General features: G+C 40.9%; 1 protein-coding gene across 6 annotated transcripts in view; it reads left to right on the plus strand.

The window, feature by feature from the left end:
* Positions 1-1,312: 1,312 nt before the first annotated feature.
* The window catches only part of dtnbb (dystrobrevin, beta b), a 244,321-nt gene continuing 223,296 nt past the window's right edge, over positions 1,313-22,337 (plus strand). For 2 of the 6 annotated variants that reach the window (XM_028796944.2, XM_051924578.1), the window contains exon 1: positions 1,313-1,841. The gene's annotated coding sequence lies outside the window, so the exon portion shown is untranslated. The remainder of the gene's footprint in view (positions 1,842-22,337) is intronic. The other 4 variants (XM_028796943.2, XM_028796946.2, XM_028796945.2 and 1 more) reach the window with 4 other exon arrangements.

The following is a 22,337-nucleotide window of genomic DNA, read 5'->3' on the forward strand; positions in this document are numbered from 1 at the left end:
GATAAAATTATTGGGATAATAGTTTACCAAGGCAAAGTGTTTTGCATCATTCTATACTTTTCAAACTGTTTCCTACTGCTTCCTGTCCAGGATACTTCATGTATAATGTGCTGCATGTAGGATGCTCTTTGGCCTGTCAGGAACCACTTTTTGTAGAAAACATAGAGACGATGTTGATCCAGGACTACCACAGGTTCATCCACATCCTGTTTAGAGATTATTCTATACTGGATAGCCTAGAGGAAGAAGACTAATCCACTTTTGCTTTCTTACTCCTCTCTTTTAAGGTACCAGTAAAGCTTCAGGCAGCCTCCCCCTGCCATACCAACACAAAACCCAAACTTAGACATCCACCTGTTGCTTTATTGTATTTATGTGATACTTTCTGGGGCATGCTACCAAATATATAACGTGATACGCGAAACAGGCTGTGATTTGGATACCATGATGTAATGTATCACAGGCATATTGATGAATTAAGAGTACACCATCTTGCAGTTTGGCTACAAAGTGGTTTACAAAATGTGACAGGTAAGTGTCTATTTATTTTTATATATACAGTACATATAATTTATGTATGTAGTAATCAGCCAGTAGAATTATTTAACAACTTTAATCCAATGAAGCATGCATTTCACTTGCAGAAAAGAGGACCAAAGTAAGAAATCCTCTTAAAATAAACAATAAGTGACTATTGCTGCAGAAAAAAAAATCTCAAAGGAACAAACCAAGTCTATGGTGATGTCAAAATGTTGCAGGTATAATGCAGTTACTGCATATAATGGATTTGCAACCATATATTAAGTATGCTATTCAATGGACTGGCAGCCAGTGCAGGGTTGGTTCCTGTCATACACCTGTCTCTGCTAGGATAGGCACAGGATCTGTAAGACCGCATTAGAAAAGGTGGGTTTCGTAAAATGGATGGATGGTGGGATGCATAATTTGTGTGGTATCAACTACAGAGCAGCAATGTGATCAAACATACATTTGTTGGGGATATGAACCATGGACATAGTCCTTTCTCATTACTAGAGCATGCATGCATTTATATAGAAATTTCTTATTTCCTGATTCATTCAACTGCACTCATATTTATGAGGTACTTGGATTAACATTTATCGTGAAGCTCGTCTCTGCAGAGATCCTACAGTACTATCGTGACATAGTAGCGCTGAATGTAAATAGGTTTTAAACGTACTTAAATTATTTGCATATGTACTAAATATAAAGAAAAACGATACATCTTTCTGTATTGAGTAAATAAAAGAAATGCAGTAAAAGCTGAGTTGCAGAGTGACTGAGGTGCAGCGAGTACTTGGCTGGAGAGGAAGTGTGGAGGAAGGCGAGCCCTGCGTGTGGCATTGTGACGAGTTATTATTGCAAAGCGCGAACTTGCCGAGACTTTGTTCGGTGGTCGTGGTAGCTTTTATCAGCTCCTGTCACTCTGGTTTACCGGCCGATCGATGCCAGCAGCTCTTTGATGTGGGGAGAGAGGGAGCGGCAGCGGCGCTGAGATTAACGGAGGCTGCAGCAGCGGCAGGCTGAGCGGACCCGTAGCTGAGACAGCCAGAAGAAACAGGCAGCCAGCGGGTGTCGGAGCAGTCCGGTGAATATGGAGAATTACGCAAACCTTCCTCTTCTTTTTGGGAGATTCACTGAAAGTAAGAAGGCAGCCAGCGTGACTTGGGATTAGTCTGCTCACCACTGCAAAAAGAATAGCGCCCTGTGATGCAATAACGCCGATCTTCGCTTTCTTGGGGTCTGCGCCCTACTGCTTTGTTGCCGCGGGTCTCTCTGATGCTCACGCTCGCTACCTGGATGAGATTTGCTCCCCTTTGGTAAGTGTGCTGCAGTGCCATTTCCTACACAACTAAACCACGCATGACGGATAGCTGAGACTACTTTTGTAGGGGAGCTGAAGTTCACAATTCGTTTTTTTTTGTGAACACCTCGCTTGCTTTCGTAAACCGGCCCGTGTTTTTTTCACGCCAGTTTGTAAAGTAAACCCGATAGTTATGTGTGTACCGAACATGCATGAGCGGGGGGCATTCATGTTGGATAACACAGGGAAATAGTGAGTTAAATTTTGTTTTTGCAATATGGCCGCGCTTTTGCGTTTCCCCATTGCTTTCACAATGAATTAGAACCATCAGTGAGCAGCACTCTGTCTCTTTTATCCTCGTACAGGCACACCGCTTCAGTCGGCAACACGTAGACCGAGAAAGAGCCGACTGCACAACGCGAAAGGCGACTTCGCTGCGTAAGTGCCCAGCGGTGCCATACAGGCGTCAACGTTCGCGCCCCAGTGCAAGATAGACAAGAAGCGGTGAACAGTTCTGCTGCTCACTTCACGGGAGAGGAGATGTGAGCCGTGCGTGCGACTAGCAGCTGCAAAGTCCGTTTTGCACACGCCTGTACGTTTGATTTCCGCTCGTTTCACGCACACAAATACGCGCGCGCGTGAGCGAGCCTGTAAATCGACGGCAGTCGCGTTTCTCGTTAGCGCTTTGTTTTCAAATGCTAGTCACCCGTTAACTCAGATTCGATCGCGCCACCCTTAGCATTTACTTCGACGGGCAGATCCCGCCGCACGTTCCGAACAACTTCGGGGCTTTTTAATTAGAGGGGAGCTTTTCGTGTCTTTTGTTGTCGGGTTAAGTCCAGATCGAGCACATGCCGGCTCCGACCTGAGAATCAACCCATGTCTGTGTAGTTCTTCCACCCGAGCAGCAAGCTGCGAAGCGAGCGAACATGAACGTTTCCACCTTTTCATACCAGCACACTTTTTGACAGGCTAATTTGATACATTCTACTCCAGTCACACATACTCATTTGCATATAGCCACATCATGTACACTCACTCAAGCATTTGTATACAGGTATGTTTAGCCATTCAGTCGCACACTCGTTTCCTTGCATGTGTTAATAATATGGGTTTCTTTCACTCATACTCAGTCCATCGGTTTAAGACACAAAGTCAGTCCCGCTCCCGTGTAAAATCGCGTTTTACATTTCTCACAGTATTTCTCTTGCGGTATCAATATTGAAACGCCACAGCCTTTTACTTCCATGGAGTTAACCCAAATTCTGTGTACGTGTGTACGTGTAGTCACAGACGTCGGAAACTCGTACAATCCTGTACGTGCATTGTGTGTATATACATACTGTTGAACTTGTATCCATATGGATTATCGAATGTATGTGTTCTCATGGTGTTTCAAAGTTTCTTGCACATTCCAAGAAATGTTGTTCCCATGATAAACACACTTACAGGGTGAATCCCAAAGATATATTCCTATATTTACCCAGAGAACCGTGTTTTCATTTGCAGGCGGTCCCTTTCACAGTATTTAGCTGTTAGCAAACAATGCTGTGTTATATGCAGTTCAAATTTCAGTGCCTGTGCACACAGTCCCAAATGTACATTCATGCAGTCAGTCACTCGTGTAGTCCTGTCTGCTGGTACAAATGTACTTTTTATTGTGTTTTGTGTATTTTTAACACACACACTTCTACTTATTTATCAGTGTTATTTTAGGGCAGGGGGAGGCGCAGATTACAGTTATCTGCATGTTGAGTATTTGTATTGAACTGTATTGATATGTATGGATGGAAAGATTTCTCTCATCAGACTGAATGGCCAGCATAGACTCCACTATACCCAGGATGGGGTAGGCAGCCAATTCGCAGAGGTCTCCAGGATTATGACTTTGTTTTTGACTTTGTCTGTTACAATTTTGCTATACATTGTTGTCAGCTGGCCATAGCTCATCAATTAATTATTGGACATATATTGTTGCTTTGCATTTATGTTTAATCAGTTTCTACCTTGTTCACCATGTGTTTTAACAAATCTGTATTTTCATGTGTACTAGTAAGTAGTATAATCTATACATGTATTTTAACTGAGAATTGTTCACAGTGCTCTGCACATGCACTCAGTGAAAAGCACTATACAAAAAATAAGTTGTAATTGTAATGTTTTCAATACAGCATCACATTCAGTGAAATTAAAGGTGTTATGGCAGTTAAGAATTTACTTTTACGTTATTTCCATTTGCACTTCCAAATTTTTCAAATTCAGTTTGTGTACTTAATGCTGCAAGTCTCACACACAGTGTTCACATATTATTTGCTGTCATATTCAGCCCCTTATGTAGCATTCATGTATGCATATGATTATGCATAATTCCAGACACATTCATGCATTCAAACACTGTCATGCTTATTCATGTAAGCTTATGCATGCTGTCTCTTTAAAACGTATATACAGCTGCTTGTAATAACCCCAATATTCAGATGCTCAGTCATTCATCATACATGCACTGTTAATACTGTTTTGGTGTTGATATACAGTAAAAGTTTATAGTACCATGTAATAAAAAAATCTCTGCTTTGATTTTAACTATAGCTATTATGTTTTAAATAATATCTCCCAGTATTAGTCATAGTAAATCACTGGAGGGTAGTAAGAAAGTTTGGTGAGGGACCATGTAGTGCACTAAATTCTAAAACTTAGTGAGGACATGCCTAAAATATAAAAAGTAAGTTTCAGTAGTTTTGGCTTCAAATAGCATGACTTGTGTTTGGGTCTTGGATGATGACTTTAGCTTTTTTATAGAATTTGTAGAATTTGACCATCATTTAAATAATGAGTGGTGGAGCAACATTTCCGTTTGACTGCTAAGTTTTAATTTAACTGCCAAGTTTAAATTAAATTACACATTGTATATGGGTTTATTTTTTTGAAGTGTATCATACCTTTTTTAAAATAGATTTCAGAAAACCTCTGGAGGAGAGCTGTTGAAATTCATAAAGCTATAAGTGCAAAAAAGTATTTCCATAAGATCTGGGCCTCTGCCAGTCCTCAGTTATTTATATAGTGCACGCATAGAAGTATTCAGTACCATTTGATGGGTTACCATTAGAATGTTCACAAAGGTGACATATAAGCCTAGGATGGCAACATTAACATGTTCAGAAGTCAGAACACCAAAACCTCTTCCTAATCATGAAGCCCAGTCCATCAAGATATGGAGATACTTACCTGCTTCAGACTTGCAGTTGTTGAGGTAACAATGTATTCTAGGCTGTAGAAGGAAATCCTGCAGAAGAATATCGGAGAAAACAGGAGTTATCTGAAGCAGTAAAGAAGTTATACTGTGTGGCAGTTCAAGGCTGGGGAGCAGAGCATATCCCAGCAGCATTAGGTGCATGACATGAACAGCCGTGGACCTGATGTCATGTGTATGTGTTTTCAAGTATTTACTATTCATAGCGTAAGCTTTTAGTGGGGACATATTGTGTATGTATGCACTAATATATTTTTTGGCATTTTGTCTGTTGTTTTTTGGCATGATTTGCCATTGTGTAGGCATTTTCAGAAATGTTTATTTGCTATTCAGTTTTTTTTCTTTATCTACTGTATATACTATTTGTAATATAAGAAGCATGTAAAGGGGTTGTAACACAGTGTATAGTACCAATTCTTTGCCCCCCAGAGTATTTGGTTCCAATTCCAGTCCAGGTGCTGTCAAATTTGAATATCTGTTTTCTTTCCATGTTTGCTGTATGGGAGAAGACTCACAAAGATGTGTGAATTGGAGTGATTGGTGACTCTAAATTGACCCTGAATGAGAGAGTGTGGGTATGCACTGGAGTGACATCCAGCTTAGAGCTGGAATGCAGCCTTGTGCCCAGTGTTGCTGGGACATTTGTGTCTTTACATTGGAAGTAGTGGCTTGGGAAAATTAAATAATGGATACCTAGCAATGTGTACAATTGTTTTATTTATTTTTTTAGCGACAAATACTGTACATTAACATACATGGACTAAAGCATAAATGTCTTTTTATATTTTGATATTTTGTTGCAATTTAAATACTTCTGGGATCATGACTAATGATATCAAATATGAACTGAAAATGACTGAAATATGTTATTTTCATTTTGTATTTAAGTATATTTTTAACGTTTGTTGTATTGTAAATTGTAAGTTGGATAGTTGTTTAGGTTGGAAACACTGAAAACAGAGTTTGGTGGTTATATTTCACATTTTGACATATACATTTGTGTTGGTTTTAAAGAAAAAAATATACCTGTGGTTTTCAGTTTGTCTGATTTAAGTTTGTGGGAAAGAATATCAATTACTCATCAATTTTAATTTGCTGTAAATGTTTTTATCTTCCAAAAAAGCATTAGTGAGTGTATTAAATGTATTTACTTCGGCAAGCTACCTGATGCTTAATTATAGGTGCCTTATTTATTAAAGGAAGTTGAACATAATACTTTATGACTTCATAGTGACAGATCGTTGTCTAAACTGACAGAATATGAGTTTTTAAGTCCCATTTTTCTAATTTTTTTAGGCCATGACGTGCATACTAAGCTTCCAGAATCATGATGCTGTTCTTGGTGTTTTCATAGCTGTTGACCAATGAGAACAATTTTATCTTAAGCAGAAAAGCATAACGCAATCCTGGGATTAATTCTTTTTCCAACCCTGCAAATGTTCATTTTAAAACATGAGCAGCTGATCATTTCTATTTATAAAGTCTATTGTAATCAAAAGATTTACATTTGTAATATATAGCATGTTTACATTTCTATTTTTTCATTTTGCAGATTTATTCAAAGTTACTTGCTTGTAGACAAATACACAATAACCATATAAGTAGCAAAACATAAGAAATATTTAGCATTCAAAAGAAAATATCAATCTTGCAGCTATTTTAAAATAACATAAAGAGAGGCTGCTTTAATTCATTGGGGAAGCACACAAAAATAGAGGTGAATAGTATTTTTTGATGATCAGTGGTAGTAATCTTTACAGACTTTACAGCATTTATTTGTGCATGTTTTATGTGAATGACTAGTTTATGATAAATCATAAATGTGTTGCTTTTGTATCTTGAAGCTTGATATACGTACAGCATCAACTCATCGAATGTGCTGTGTTGTTGATTCCAATTGACATGATGGTATTACCTGGATGAAGAAGACACAGTTTCTCTTTGATGTATTGCCTTGCTGGCAGTGTCCGATATTTATGTTCACAAACTATAGGAGTATATATCTTTCCCAAGTACTATATCCAAATCATAACCAGCTACTTAATCCCATGTGCCTTATATTTTCATTGAACTTCAGTTTTTCCACAACACAATATGAACATTGAGAGTTATTCATGAATATACGTACATCATGACAATGTAAAACCATTAAGCATGATTACTGTGGTGTATTTTGATTTTGTCAAAGGAAGAGCACATGTTCAAATAACCAGCTTTGTTCTTGTTGTAATATGATATTAACCTCTCAAGAAAATGTCCATGCGTAAATAATATGTATCTAAAATTACTTGTTTTGTAATAAGATTAAGTATGGTAAATGCATGAGCATTTTTGAAGTAATATGTAAAAGTGAACAAACTTTTCATTTTGGTTTTGATTAACCATTCTAACAATATTAAAAACAGTCAGAAATTTCTACATTAAACCAGAGGTTGAGCCTGCAAATGATATTTTCAAAGCTAGAATTCAAAGTAAAAGAAAGCACAGTAGTATTGAGAAATTACAGGAAAATGTGTCGATTAGCTAATTTTTAGAGTTATCTAATGCATTAAAGTTAATTTTTCTGATTAAAAAAGTTTCTAAAATAAACTTTCAGAATAAAAAAAAGATTTCAGCATATTGGGTACTTTTTAGAGCTCTAAGAGGTTAAAGTATACACGCTGTCTATTTAAGAAAAAATTAAGTTGTTTGATTAAGCCATACATTTCATTGTTGTATTTATGTACAGATTTGACTGCTAAATACCATTTAATGTCATATTATCATGGATAAGGGTTTCGTACATACAGTATATTATGCAGCAAAGAGCCACCATAGACCTATTAGCATTTCTACATAAAGTTTATTTAAATTTCAGCAACCGGTTTGCAGTTGGACATGTATGGGTTGGGTTTCTGTTAAAACCTTTGCTTTGTAACTCTTTGTTATATTGCCTGTTTTCCTGTTATATTATTAAAATAACAAATGTTTTCATTTTCTGTGACATCCTTTATAGTCTGAGTCAAAAAGAAATACAGATGAGACCAGCTTATCCAATTTTTTTGAAAGTATTGATGTGTTTTTTCAGATGGTATGCTTGTTGTAATTTTCATTATGGACCACATTTATGAATCTCAAGCCACATTGTACCTTTCTTTCTACACAACTATCTTGCTGTGCTTTTAATAAGAGTTGATCTTTTGTAAAAGTCTGGCAAAGACCTCCTGGAGGCAGAAAAGGGGTCCAAGCTGGCATTAAAGAAAAATAGGACCAGAGAAATGGAAATGCATATTGACTGTTAGTGTACACCTCATGCCTGTGTGAGAAAAGGGGATCTGCCAGTGTCACAAATAATGGTGAGATGCTACTGGAAACTGACAGGAGGATACTGGGAGTGCTACAGGCTTCTAAAGAATCCAGCAATTAGTTACAGACAACCGATAACCTGGGAGATGTTTTTACTGTCTGACTTGTTAGCACAGGGTAGAAGTAAAGGCGTAGAAAATCTTACTTATCCAAAGAATTCCCCAGTAGGGACTATTCTGAAACAATCTCAGTGAGAGTTGGAGATCAGGGTGGTTTGGGAAGAAACAAATATTGATGCTCCATTGAATAGAATAGTTATGAGTGATTCCCAAGTAGGGACTGGTGACTTTCTGCTAAGGTGCATAAGTGAAAGTTGCTGTAGCACAAGAGGCATCATGTATATTATCAAAACGGGCTACTAATGGCCACTTTGGGCTACCACTGATTTATACAGCACTCAACCTCATGGGTGTATGAGGCTGAAGTCAGGACTAATTAAGTTTAGAGTAATTAGTGCTGGGCGGCACGGTGGCGCAGTGGGTAGCGCTGCTGCCTCGCAGTTGGGTGACCTGGGGACCTGGGTTCGCTTCCCGGGTCCTCCCTGCGTGGAGTTTGCATGTTCTCCCCGTGTCTGCGTGGGTTTCCTCCGGGCGCTCCGGTTTCCTCCCACAGTCCAAAGACATGCAGGTTAGGTGGATTGGCGATTCTAAATTGGCCCTAGTGTGTGCTTGGTGTGTGGGTGTGTTTGTATGTGTCCTGCGGTGGGTTGGCACCCTGCCCGGGATTGGTTCCTGCCTTGTGCCCTGTGTTGGCTGGGCTTGGCTCCAGCAGACCCCCGTGACCCTGTGTTCGGATTCAGCGGGTTGGAAAATGGATGGATGGCTGGTAATTAGTGCTATATCACAAAGAAGCAATTTTGATTTCATGGTTAAAAGGAGTATGAATGGGGGTGATTAAAACTATTGTCCTTTCACATAACATATACATTTGTTTGCTAAATAAGTAATGGTGACTGGTGATCTTTATTTATCTTTAGTCAAAATGATAAGACTTTTTCCTGGGATATCCTGAAGGGATCACATAGTGAGAATGTTGAGGAGGTTGTTGACTGCACTACTGACTACATCAACTTCTGTATGGACATTGTAGTTCCAGTAAGAACAGTACGCTGCTATGCTAACAACAAGCCATGGATTACAAGTGACATCAAGGGCTTTTTGAAACAGAAAAAAGGGCTTTTAAAGTCGGTGATCAGCATGAGCTCAAGTGCGTGCAGAAGGAACTCCGAGTCCAGCTCAGGGCGGCGAAGGAGCAGTACAGAAGAAAGCTGGAGCAGAAGTTGCAGAATAAGAGCATGAGGAAAGTGTGGGATGGGATGAAGATCATCACTGGCTGCAGCTCGAAGCGGGGTGCCACCATCGAAAGAGACGTGGAGAGAGCAAACCAGATGAACAACTTCTTTAACAGGTTTGACCACCCTAACCCACTCTCACCTCGGTGTACTGCATCCTCCACCCATCCTTCTGCTGATACCAGCATAGGAGAGAGTTTCCCCCCACCCACAATTACAGCAGCCCAGGTAAGCAGAGAGCTGAGGAGATTTCGTGCCAGCAAAGCAGTGGGTCCAGATGGAGTATCGCCACAACTGCTGAAGGCCTGTGCGTTGGAGCTGGGGAGTCCTCTACAGTGCATCTTCAACCTGAGCCTGGAATAGGGGAGAGTCCCAAGGCTTTGGAAAACATCTTGCATCACCCCAGTCCCAAAGGTGTCACGTCCTGGTGAGCTGAATGACTTTCGGCCTGTCACTCTGACATCACATGTGATGAAGACCATGGAGCGGCTGCTGCTTCACCACCTGAGGCTACAGGTCCACCTCACCCTCGACCCTCTGCAGTTCGGATACCAGGAGAAGGTGGGAACGTAGGATGCCATCATCTATATGCTATACCGATCCCTCGCCCACTTGGACAGAGGCAGTGGTGCTGTAAGAATTATGTTTCTGGACTTCTCTAGCACCTTCACCACCATCCAACCTCTGCTCTTTAGGGACAAGCTGACAGAGATGGGAGTAGATTCATACCTGGTGGCATGGATCATGAACTATCTTACAGACAGACCTCAGTATGTGCGTCTTGGGAACTGCAGGTCTGACATTGTGGTCAGCAACACAGGAGCGCTGCAGGGGACTGTACTTTCTTCGGTCCTGTTCAGCCTATATACATCGAACTTCCAGTACAACTCGGAGTCCTGCCACGTGAAAAAGTTCACTGACGACACTGCTATCGTGGGCTGCAGCAACAGTGGGCAGGAGGAGGAGTATAGGAACCTAATCAAGGACTTTGTTAAATGGTGCGACTCAAACCACCTACAACTGAACACCAGCAAAACCAAGAAGCTGGTGGTGGATTTTAGGAGAACCAGGCCCCTCATGGACCCCGTGATCATCAGAGGTGACTGTGTGCAGAGGGTGCAGACCTATAAATACCTGGGAGTGCAGCTGGATGATAAATTGGACTGGACTGCCAATACTGATGCTCTGTGCAAGAGAGGACAGAACCGACTATACTTCCTTAGAAGGCTGGCATCTTTCAACATCTGCAATAAGATGCTGCAGATGTTCTATCAGACGGTTGTGGCGAGCGCCCTTTTCTACGTGGTGGTGTGCTGGAGAGGCAGCATAAAGAAGAGGGATGCCTCACACCTGGACAAACTGGTGAGGAAGGCAGGCTCTATTGTAGGCATGGATCTGGACAGTTTGACATCTGTGGCAGAGCGACGGGCGCTGAGCAGGCTCCTGTCAATCATGGAGAATCCACTGCATCCACTGTCCTGCTCCACTGACAGATAGATAGATAGATAGATAGATAGATAGATAGATAGATAGATAGATAGATAGATCTATCTATCTATCTATCTATCTATCTATCTATCTATCTATCTATCTATCTATCTATCTATCTATCTATCTATCTATCTATCTATCTATCTATCTATCTATCTACATACATAGAATCAACAAAAACTGAATACTTAATATTGTGTAAATCATTTTGGAAAATATTACCACAACAAAATTATTTTTTTCTAATTAATTGAAATTCTTGTCCAAAAAGTGAATCATTGACTTTTTTCCTAAGATAGTGATCTATTAAACACTTGCACCGTGTACTTTAGACCTCTGTACTGTGTACTGAGTGAATCTTGTTGAAAAACAAGTTATTGTAGTGATGACTCCAAATGTTGAAGTTGTTAGGTATTTGTTTTGAAAATTGCATTTTTTGTTTTCATTTGCTTGGTATTTTAATAGTTTGTGTTTTGCATTGTTTCCTTCACATACAGTGTTTAATGTCTTTGATATACTTTAAGCTTATCCAATACCCAAGTATATTCATATTGTTTTTGTCCCCAGAAAGATAATTATCCAAACAACTGTCAGTAACATTGACCTAGAAGTTTGTTTAATATGTCTGACGTTTTTTTTTAATTTTATTTATTTTTGGCATTATGCCTTCAGCATGAGAAGTGTCGTGTTCCTGTTTCATCCCATAGGCAGATACTGTATGACTGAAAAACAAAATTATTCACAGAGCCCACTCATTGACTGATAAGGATTTGAACTCTTCTGTCAGTGTACTTAGCACAGTGTGAAACAATAACAATGCTCTTTACCAGGCAAACTGTTTTTTTTTTCTTTTTTTTTTGTTCTTTATTTCGCCTTATACAATTTCTTGTATTAGGAATTTGGTAGTTTTCGCATACCCCTTGGGGTCAGAGCGCAGGGTCAGCCATTGTACAGCGCCCCTGGAGCAATTACAGGTTAAGGGCCTTGCTCAAGGGCCCAGCAGAGTAGGATCTCTTTTGGCAGTGACGGGGATTCGAACTGGCAACCTTCGGGATACCAGCACAGATCCAATGTTTACCGTTGATATTGTGATTAATTTTTGATAACTGTTCATATATGAAATGTGACATCTAGGGATTATTAATTGTTAAAACTAATTGTCAAAACTAATAATGTGACAGGTTATACCCTGTACATGACTTCCGGTTTGAGTGAACGCTGGCGGGACTGGTCACTGCTGCTCGCAGGTAACTAGACTATTGATTTTGCTATGACTAGTGATTTTGATGGTATTTTTTGCCATTTTTGCTGACATCTCTGCGTGGCTGTATATGCTGTGTATGCATTTAGCTTCAGCCTAACCTCCGTTTCGTTTGAAACTTACCGGTTTGTTCTCTGGACGTCTGAGCTGCTTGTGGCCACCTCGCCTACAATGTGGACTGGTAGGATATTCGCCTGGTTAATGTTTGTTTGGAGTCTTCTGTCGTTCGTTATCCAACCTGCGACTGGCCTCCTCCAGTACCCGGCTGCTGAGCTTCTTCGACTGCGTCTTCTCCAATCTGTTCCTCTGCTGTCGGTGCTGTATTTCGACCCGGACGTCATACTTCTCCCTCGTCGGAGATACATCCACCTTGCGTCCCGCCGGAGATTCCGAACGGACGCCTCGAAAGGAATTAACTCTTTTTGGTCTGATTTTCGGCACCCTCCACATAACACAGATAGGAACACTGACCATAGGGTGTTGGCCAGCTTAACTCGGTCGACTAACACCACTGTCAAATGCGACAGCAACATTGTCAGCTTTGGTCTACTGAACATCCGCTCACTCACGAGCAAGGGACATCTCATTCAGGATCTCCTCATTGACCGTAAGTTTGACTTTCTCTGTTTAACCGAGACTTGGCAGCAACCTCAAGACTTTTCACAACTTAATGAATGCACCCCCCCGGGGTTTGTTTACACTTGTCAACCCTGTGCCTATGGCCGTGGAGGAGGTGTCGCGATAATTTATCACGAGAAGTGGAAAGTCCTGCCGTTGCCTGCTCCTGCTGTTTGCTCTTTTGAATCAACTGTGTGTCAACTGTCTGGGCCAGTTCCTACCATCATTGCAACTGTCTACCGTCCTCCTAAGTCAAACAACAGTTTTTTGAACGATCTTGCTACCTTCCTTACCCATTTATCTATAATTACTCCAAATATAATTCTGCTCGGGGATTTTAATATACATCTGGACAATATCAATATCCCTCTCACTAGAGACTTTTTATCTTGCCTGGAGAGTTTTGGATACCAGCAGCACACTGATGTTCCTACCCATTGTAAAGGACATATCTTGGACCTGATCTGCTGCTCTGGTGTTGTTCCTTTTGATCTTACAGCAGATGAACTCACTATAACCGATCATTTTCTCCTTTCATTCAATGCCAAACTTACCTTTTCTGTTCCTAAGCTTCCACGTCTCATAGCCTTTCGTAACATTAAGAATATTAACTTGAATTTGCTGTCTTCTAGAATTGATTCCCAAATGGACTTTTAGAATTTATCCACTCCCATAGAACTGGTCTCATATTATAACACTTGTCTTGATGGTATTCTTAATTCTCTTGCTCCGCTAAAAAACAGATCGGTTTCTTTTTCTTTTTCTGCCCCCTGGTTTTACGCCTGAACTTCGGCTTCTGAAAGCTAAGGGCAGGCAACTTGAAAGGTTGTTTAAAAAATCCGGACTCTTTGTCCACAAAGAGATGTATAAAAATCATCTACTCTATTACAAGGATTGTATAGCCCAAACCAAATCTAATTATTACACTCAGTTAATTACTTGTAATACAGGTAACACCAAGTCTTTGTTTTCTTTACTTAATAATGTTACACAACCTCCAGACTCTTTACCATCTCACCTTTACTCAACTGCTTTCTGTAATTCTCTTATGTCTTTTTTCAATGAGAAAATTCAAAAGATACATCAGCACCTTGGTCCAGATCCTCTCTGCATTCCTTCTGAACTACACTCGCCTATTCACTCTTTCTGTTCTTTCCAGCTTCCCACTTCCTCTGAAATCTCAGATCTCATCTGCAAATCCAAGTCATCTACTTGTCAGCTGGACCCCCTGCCTATGGTTCTGGTTAAAGCCTGCCTCCCCTCTCTAGTCCCTCTCTTTTCTACCATCATTCACTCTTCTCTTACTACTGGTATTATTCCCTCATCTTTTAAAACTGCTGCTATAACCCCAATACTAAAAAAACCTGGTGCTGATCCTACTAATTTCAATAATTTTTGCCCCATTTCTAACTTGCCCTTTATCTCCAAAATTCTTGAAAAAATAGTAGCTATCCAACTTCACACCCACTTATCTCACAATAATCTATATGAAAAGTTCCAGTATGGTTTTCGCCGTCTTCATAGTACAGAAACGGCACTTGTTAAAATTACCAATGACCTCCTTATGGCTGCTGACTCTGGTCTAATCACTGTTCTCATCCTCCTTGATCTGAGTGCGGCCTTTGATACTATTTGTCATACCACTCACCTTAATAGATTATCTTTGATTGGCATTACTCACACTCCACTTGATTGGTTTAGATCCTACCTCTCAGGCCGCACTCAGTTCATACAGCTTAAAACCTTCACATCCCAACCCACCGCTGTTACTTCTGGTGTGCCCCAGGGCTCTGTCCCGGGGCCTCTTCTTTTTATTAATAATAATAATTCGTTACATTTATATAGCGCTTTTCTCAGTACTCAAAGCGCTATCCACACAGGGAGGAACTGGGAAGCAAACCCACAAACTTCCACAGTCTCCTTACTGCAAAGCAGCAGCACTACCACTGAGCCACCTTATTTACCTTCTTCCCGTTGGCAATATTTTTCACAAATATAACATTAATTTTCACTGTTATGCTGATGACACCCAGCTCTACCTTGCTGGTAAAACATTTCTGAAATTAAATCCTGGTTTTCTTCGAATTTTCTTAAATTAAACAGTGACAAAACTGAGGTTCTCCTCATTGGTTCAAAATCATCATTATCCAAAACCAATAATCTTTCTCTTATTATTGATAACTCTGTTGTTTCCCCATCTTCTCAGGTCAAGAGTCTGGGTGTCATCCTTGACAGTACTCTATCTTTCCAATGTCATATTAATAACATCACCCGGTCTGCTTACTTCCACCTACGTAATATTAATCGCATTCGCCATTCCCTCACTCCTCATACCACTGCCATTCTTGTTCATAGTCTTGTCACTTCTCAGCTGGACTACTGCAATTCACTCCTCTTTGGTCTCCCTAATAAATCTCTTCATAAGCTTCAGTTAGTCCAGAATTCTGCAGCACGTATCATCACTCGAACCCCATCTATTCACCATATTACTCCGGTCTTGCAGCAGCTTCATTGGCTCCCAATCGAGTTTCGTACTGATTTTAAGATTCTGCTATTAACATTTAAGGCCATCCATAATCTCGCCCCTCCATATCTGTCTGAGCTTCTTCATGTTGCCATTCCATCCCATAACCTTAGATCCTCTTCCTCCACCCATCTGACTGTCCCTCCCGCCCGTCTAACCACCATGGGGAGCAGAGCTTTCAGCCGTTCTGCTCCAAAGCTCTGGAATTCATTACTTGTGGATCTCCGAAATATCAAATCATATTCATCCTTCAAATGTAAACTTAAAACACATCTGTTTAAAATGGATTTTTCTTTTTCCTTCTGATTATAGTGGTTTTGTTTAGTTTTCATTTTTAGATTTTCTGATGTTTTAAGTTGTTTATAATTGTGTCTTTTATTTATTTATTTATTGTTTGTTCGGTGTCCATGAGTTCTCTGAAAGGCGCCTTGTATAAATAAAATGCATTATTATTATTATTATTAAGTTCATGTGTTTCCAAAGTGACTGACAAATAAAAGAAAGAAGATATATTTATAGAAAACTAATTAAACGTAATAAATAATATGGAGTATTAATTCAGTAAACCTGAAGAAAGAATCATATTCTGCTGCATTTATTTTGCAAAATATTTAAGGAATGGCATGTATACAATATACACATTGCAAGCTGTAGTGTCAACTGTGATTATACATTTTTGTTTATTTAACATTCTGTAAATATAATAAAATGTACCTCTAAATTTAGCATATTACAATATAGGCTATAGTGTGAGTTTATATCTGCTACTGTTGTTTGTACATTGTGGTAGAATTCCTCGCAAGGAAATCGGTACATCATAGTGTGAGAAAGAGAATGGAAAAACCATTATTTGTAAGTTGTTTAAACACCGTACTTCTGGAGCCATAGCTTTCGTATTGATTGCTACACCATACTGTACTGATTTTTATAAGGTTTTTAAAACTGATCTGGTTCATAAATGTTCACAAATGGAGAATATAAGAATATTAAGACTATAACAGTGGGAAACTCTCATAAATAGATTGTAAATAGTGTTATGTGTTATTTTTGCAAAAGTATTAAATTTTTTTGCAAAGATGTTTCAACTGTGGTTGGTTTTATTATTCACTCACATCCTTCGGCCATCTTATGACAGCTATTGAGGTAGAAGTTAAGCCCATGCAATCAAGGGCTGAGAACTGAATAAAAGTTATAGGTGTACATTTAATTTTGCACGTGTTGAGGGGTAAATTTCATTGGCCCAGTTTTGGGTCACAGGGAACCAATGATTATCACACCAGCACTGGGTGTAAGGCAAGAAGAAACCGTGGTGGATAGTACACTGCTGCATGCAGTTCAGTAACAGAAACATATAAATAAGTCTCTGTTTAGTTTTAATCCAGTTATTTGCTATAGATATTTTGAAACAGTATGAATTGATGGTGCAGTGGAAACTGTTCATAACTCGAATCTCTAGTAGCTCTGATTGGAAATGTTAAAAAGGGATGGATATTATTTACTTCACACATATGAAGTACTTTTTTGGTATATTTCCAGTATTTAGTATTAAAATAGGTAATTTCCCATCCAGGATTGGTTTCTACTTTTTGGACATTGCAACAGGGAAAGGCTTCATCTCCCTGTGATCATGCAAAAAAAAGTGGAGTTTCGGAAATTTTTATTTTTATATGCTTCACCGTTGAGCTGTACAATTATTTACAAGTTGCTATGAGCAGTTTCTCACTATTGTGGTAATATCTTAAAAATATCAACCCTATTGGGGCCCGTGGTCACCACAGGGGAGCACCCAGAGGATTGGAGAGCCCTGGATGTCAGCACTTTTGCCACACCTAGAAGTGCTTCCGGAAGGAATTCCAGGGACACCCAGAGTGTTCCCGGGTGCCCATGCAGCACTTCCGCCACACCAGAAAGTGCTGCCAGAAGACTGTCACAGAGCACCTGGAGCACATCCGGGTGGCTATAAAAGAGGCCGCCTCCCTCCAGTAAATGAGCCGGATTCAGGAGTAAGAAGGCAACGCTTGGGAAGAGAGGTGGAAAGGCGGCAGGAGAAGTTCGGAAGAGAGAGATCTGAACTGAACAAGGATGTTTGGTACATGGGCACTGTGTTGTGTGCTGGACTTTATAATTAAAACGTGTGTGTTTTGGAACATTCTGTGTCCGCGTGTTTGTGTCCGGACTAAACTTACCACACTGTCTTTAATAAGCTAAATAGTAGTCTATCCATGAAAAATGTTATCTATGTAATGCTAAATCTGCTGGAATAATTTTATTCAAAGCAAGTGATGAGTAAAACTGAATTCACAATAAAACTAGGTGGAATGTATTGCATTTTGCTATCAGGGAAGTTTGTGCCATTCACACAAGAGAAAAGAAGTTTACTTCTGGTCTGGGAGTGTTTTTATGCATCAATTCCACAACCTTCTATCTGTCATTTAATAGTTATATATTTCTTTTTTTTGGAGAAAACACAATAACGTGTGTGATGGTACATTTTAGTTTGTCTTTATGTGAAAAATACATAGCGTGCCTCATTTTTAAAAAGTTGGCATGGAATGGTCCATACAGTACTTCTGTGTAAATTACAATTTAGTGATACCACAGGAAATCAATCAGCAGAAGATTTTACGATGCAACATAACCAGTTTTACTGTCAATAATAGTGAATTAAGTGCATAAACCTCTATAGTAGTCCTCCCTGCATGGAGTTTGCATGTTCTCCCCGTGTCTGCGTGGGTTTCCTCCGGGCGCTCCGGTTTCCTCCCACAGTCCAAAGACATGCAGGTTAGGTGGATTGGTGATTCTAAATTGGCCCTAGTGTGTGCTTGGTATGTGGGTGTGTTTGTGTGTGTCCTGCGGTGGGTTGGCACCCTGCCCGGGATTGGTTCCCTGCCTTGTGCCCTGTGTTGGCTGGGATTGGCTCCAGCAGACCCCCGTGACCCTGTGTTTGGATTCAGCGGGTTGGAAAATGGATGGATGGATGAACCTCTATAGTATTAATTATGTACTCAAATAAATGTAGAGTAAAATGAACAGGAAATTGAGTGAAGTGAATGACTTCAATAATATTTAATTTCTTACGTTTTGCTACTTATATGGTTATTGTCTATTTGTCTATAATCAAGTAACTTTGAATAAATCTGCATTTGAAATTTCATTTGGTCAAATGAAGTAAATAAGCTGCACAGACAGACTGATTGGTACACAGGTGGCTTAATGTCACTTCCCATGTTGGTCTAATATTGTGTGTTTGTTAATTTCTTTCACTTCCTAATCCAGCATGTGCTCTGTTAGGGCAAACAAGCTGTCAGTTTATCTTCACTTACACATTTCTTTGAGTGCTTGTATGCACCTCTGTGTGTACATGCTGTAGCCACCAAACCCGACACAGACACAGGACACAAGTTCAACACACATGATTTTTTTTTTTCCTTGTGCGAAACGCTTTCCCTCATTTCCCACATTCACAGAACAGTTCCAAAGCACAGTACACAGCTCAGAATACACTTATCTTCTTTTCTCTTTCCGTCTCCACCCCTTCTGGCAAGCTTCGTCCTCTTCTACCCGAGTCTGGCTCACCGAATGGGGTGAGGCTGCTCTTTTTATGCAGCTGTTGGGTGTGTGCCAGGTGGCTCATCAGCGTTACCTGGAATCCCTTCCGGGTGTGGTGGAAGTCCAATATAGGGCTCTGCAGCTCTCCCTGGTGGCCCCCACGGAAACCAACAGGGCTGTACCAAACACCAACTCCCAGCGTGCCCTGCGGGAATCAGTTGTGCCACGGCTGCCCAGAAGGGCTGCCCTCTAGGGGAAGGAAGAGCCTTGTGAATGCTCTCTCCCCTAGTTCTTCTATCCAGTTGTTGTCCCAACTGGGTAATGGCCGTGGGTGCCTGTCATAATGCATGTATATTTAAATAAATTATGTATCTCAAAACCTTCTTGTGCAAAATTTTTGCAAGTTAATAGGTGTACTTCCATTACCAAATGGAGCAAACTGCAAAACTCCTGGTTAAATTAAATGACTTCTATAGCTGTTATCCTTGGACATAGGTTAAAATATTTTTGAAGGATATAGGGATAAGTACTGGAACAAATTGGACCAAAACAATGGGACTGGAGTCTGTAGCACAGCCACCTACCTCCCGATAGTCTCACCCTGCAAGTCTAAAAACAGGTTGGAAACACTTGCTCCGCCCCTTTAACAGCCGAGGATGGGCCGTCAGCCGCACATGAGCTCACAGCTCCACGCTCTTTACTATCAGGAGACCCCCGTTTCTCTTTCGGGATCTCCTTTTTGATTTGTAGCTTTCTCACAGTCTGGGTTTCTCTATGTGTAAGAGAGAGACCCTTTGCTGTTTGCACCCCTTTTGATTTATGAATGACCAGGGCCGATGTCTTAAGGATCGAATCAATCTGGGAGGCAACACTATCCCGCTGCTCCAGCTCGTTCGATCCTTCCACCGGACACTCTGTCATCATTCCGGTCTCAATTGTATGGCTTGAGGTTACTTGACACCCGCTACTAATTAATCGCGGGGCCGTTTCACTCTGTGTCCCTTTTTCTTGTACGGTACCGGTAGCACTTACCTGTACCGCCGAATTAACCATCTCGGGAAGCTCCTGACCAAATTGCTGCAGGTATTCCTCCAACCGCCTCAAAGGCGCTTCAGCCGTTGTTCCCAGTTCCTCGATTAGTTTCTTCTTTGAAGATAGAACCTGGAAGAAACTTTGTACGGGCTGGATCAGCTTTTCCAGCTCCCGCACGTCAATATTATTACTTGAATCGGCCGGAGGTGGGCTCGGGCCTTCACCAACCTCACCTCCAGGCCGTGAGCCAATGAGCATGCCTGTCTCTGGCGCATGCTCCGTTGGGACTCGCTCAGGCTCATGGGAATTGGAGGTTCGAAAAATAAAGTTCCGGGGTGCTGCCACCGGCCATCTGCGATCCGCCTGTTCTAATTTAGCGGCGGACCGTTCAGTCATATCCCGTCCCTCTTTACCTTCATATAGGGTGCGCGGTGCCTTGCTCGCCTCCTCCTTCCCCTTTGGAAAGTCCGAGTCCGGCATTTTATAAGCAAAGTAGGATATGGTAGGACGTGAACCTTCTCCTTCCCATAATTCTGTTGGACTGGTCATGTGGTCCCTGTCGGCGAATGGCCGTAACGACTCGTCCTCATGCAGAAGTCCGCTGAGAAAGCCGTCTTTGTCCTCGGGGTAAATGTCTTCCTCTTGCCCACACTCTGGATCTTCTTCGTCTGAGAGGTACGTGCATGGAACAAAATTAACTAAATCAAACCAATTCATAGGGTTTTCTCTGGCATGTACCTCAGTCCGGACGTTACGATCCGGTGGGATTTTTCCCCAAAGACAATTGCCTCTCTTCGTTTCTCCACCGACACCGATAATCCCGGGTCTGGCACCGCTGATCTATTTCGTCCTCCTCCTTCCCATGACGGACGGATTATCTTGCGAAGGTTTGTTGGCTATCGCTCGTGTCACAGTGCTGCCTGTTGGGTTTACATCCTCGTAAATTTTAAAAGGTTTCTGACCCAAACTGACGGTCAGAATCCTGCCATGACTACGCCAATGTCAATAAGTGGACGCTTGAGGGCGCTGTTGCCTCGTGAAACCCAACGGACAGATGCAGACACCAGTTTAAAAGCACCAAGAAGTATTTTAATTTTCTTCAATATAGTGCTTCTAAAGCACCACATCCACCAAAATACACAAATAATCAATAATACAATTCTTTTCCTCCTCTCCTCCCAGCAGCTCTGTCACACTCCCTGCCAACTTTTCTGGGTCTCTACCCGTCCTTTATATAGTCCTTGATCCGGAAGTGCTTCTCCTCCTCTGTTCACTTCCAGGTCAGATGGAGAATTACAATTTTCTTCAGCCCGGAAGTACTTCTGAACTCCTGTTCCCGTGACTTGGGAGTACTTCCGGGCTATATGGGAAACAACAATCCCCACATCTCCCTGCAGCGTCACACGGTGGCATCCACGATACCCAGCAGGGTTGTGAAGCCAAACTCCATTTTCCTTGATGCCCTGCGGGAATCCGGGGTACCTCTAGGTTGCAGGGAAGACACCATCTAGCGTCCTGGGTGTGTCGGCCAGGATGAGCTGCCGGCCGTCCATCACATTGCATAAATGTATTAATACATACCTTAGTTGCTTTGATGTATACTCTTTTTATTTGTTGATGCTCTGCATAAGTTGGTAATTTTATTCTTAAACTGGAAGATTTTAAGGGTCAAATCATTGCTATCTATGGTCTTAAGAAAACTCAGCTGCTCACAGTATCATAAATTTAAATTTGATTAATCTTTGCATGGGCTGTCAAAAACTAACAGTGGAAAGCACGCCTTTAGAATCAATTATTCATTTAAGATAATCGGTTCATTAATCAATAAGCCAAAGCCTTCTCATCAAACACACTCAAACAATCAATGCTGCATTTAACTGAAACCTTTACTGAGATATCTCTTCACTGTAATTGAGGTTGTCTACATGTTTTCCTAGCTCCTTCTACCCTTATGAGAAGTAAGCTAGCTGTTCATAGAAAAATCTTCCTCTAAGAACCCTTGAGTACTGAGTTTTATTTTTTTTTTCTTTTATTACATGTTGCCTCAGCTTGTTTAAGGCTTTTTCTACATTCATTCTAATGTCTGAATCAGCTTCAGCAGTAATTGTTTGTAATCCTTCAGGGAATTGGTTTAAGAAGCACGAGTTTAAT

The sequence above is a fragment of the Erpetoichthys calabaricus genome, chromosome 3, assembly GCF_900747795.2.
Source record: "Erpetoichthys calabaricus chromosome 3, fErpCal1.3, whole genome shotgun sequence".
Lineage (NCBI taxonomy): Eukaryota > Metazoa > Chordata > Cladistia > Polypteriformes > Polypteridae > Erpetoichthys > Erpetoichthys calabaricus.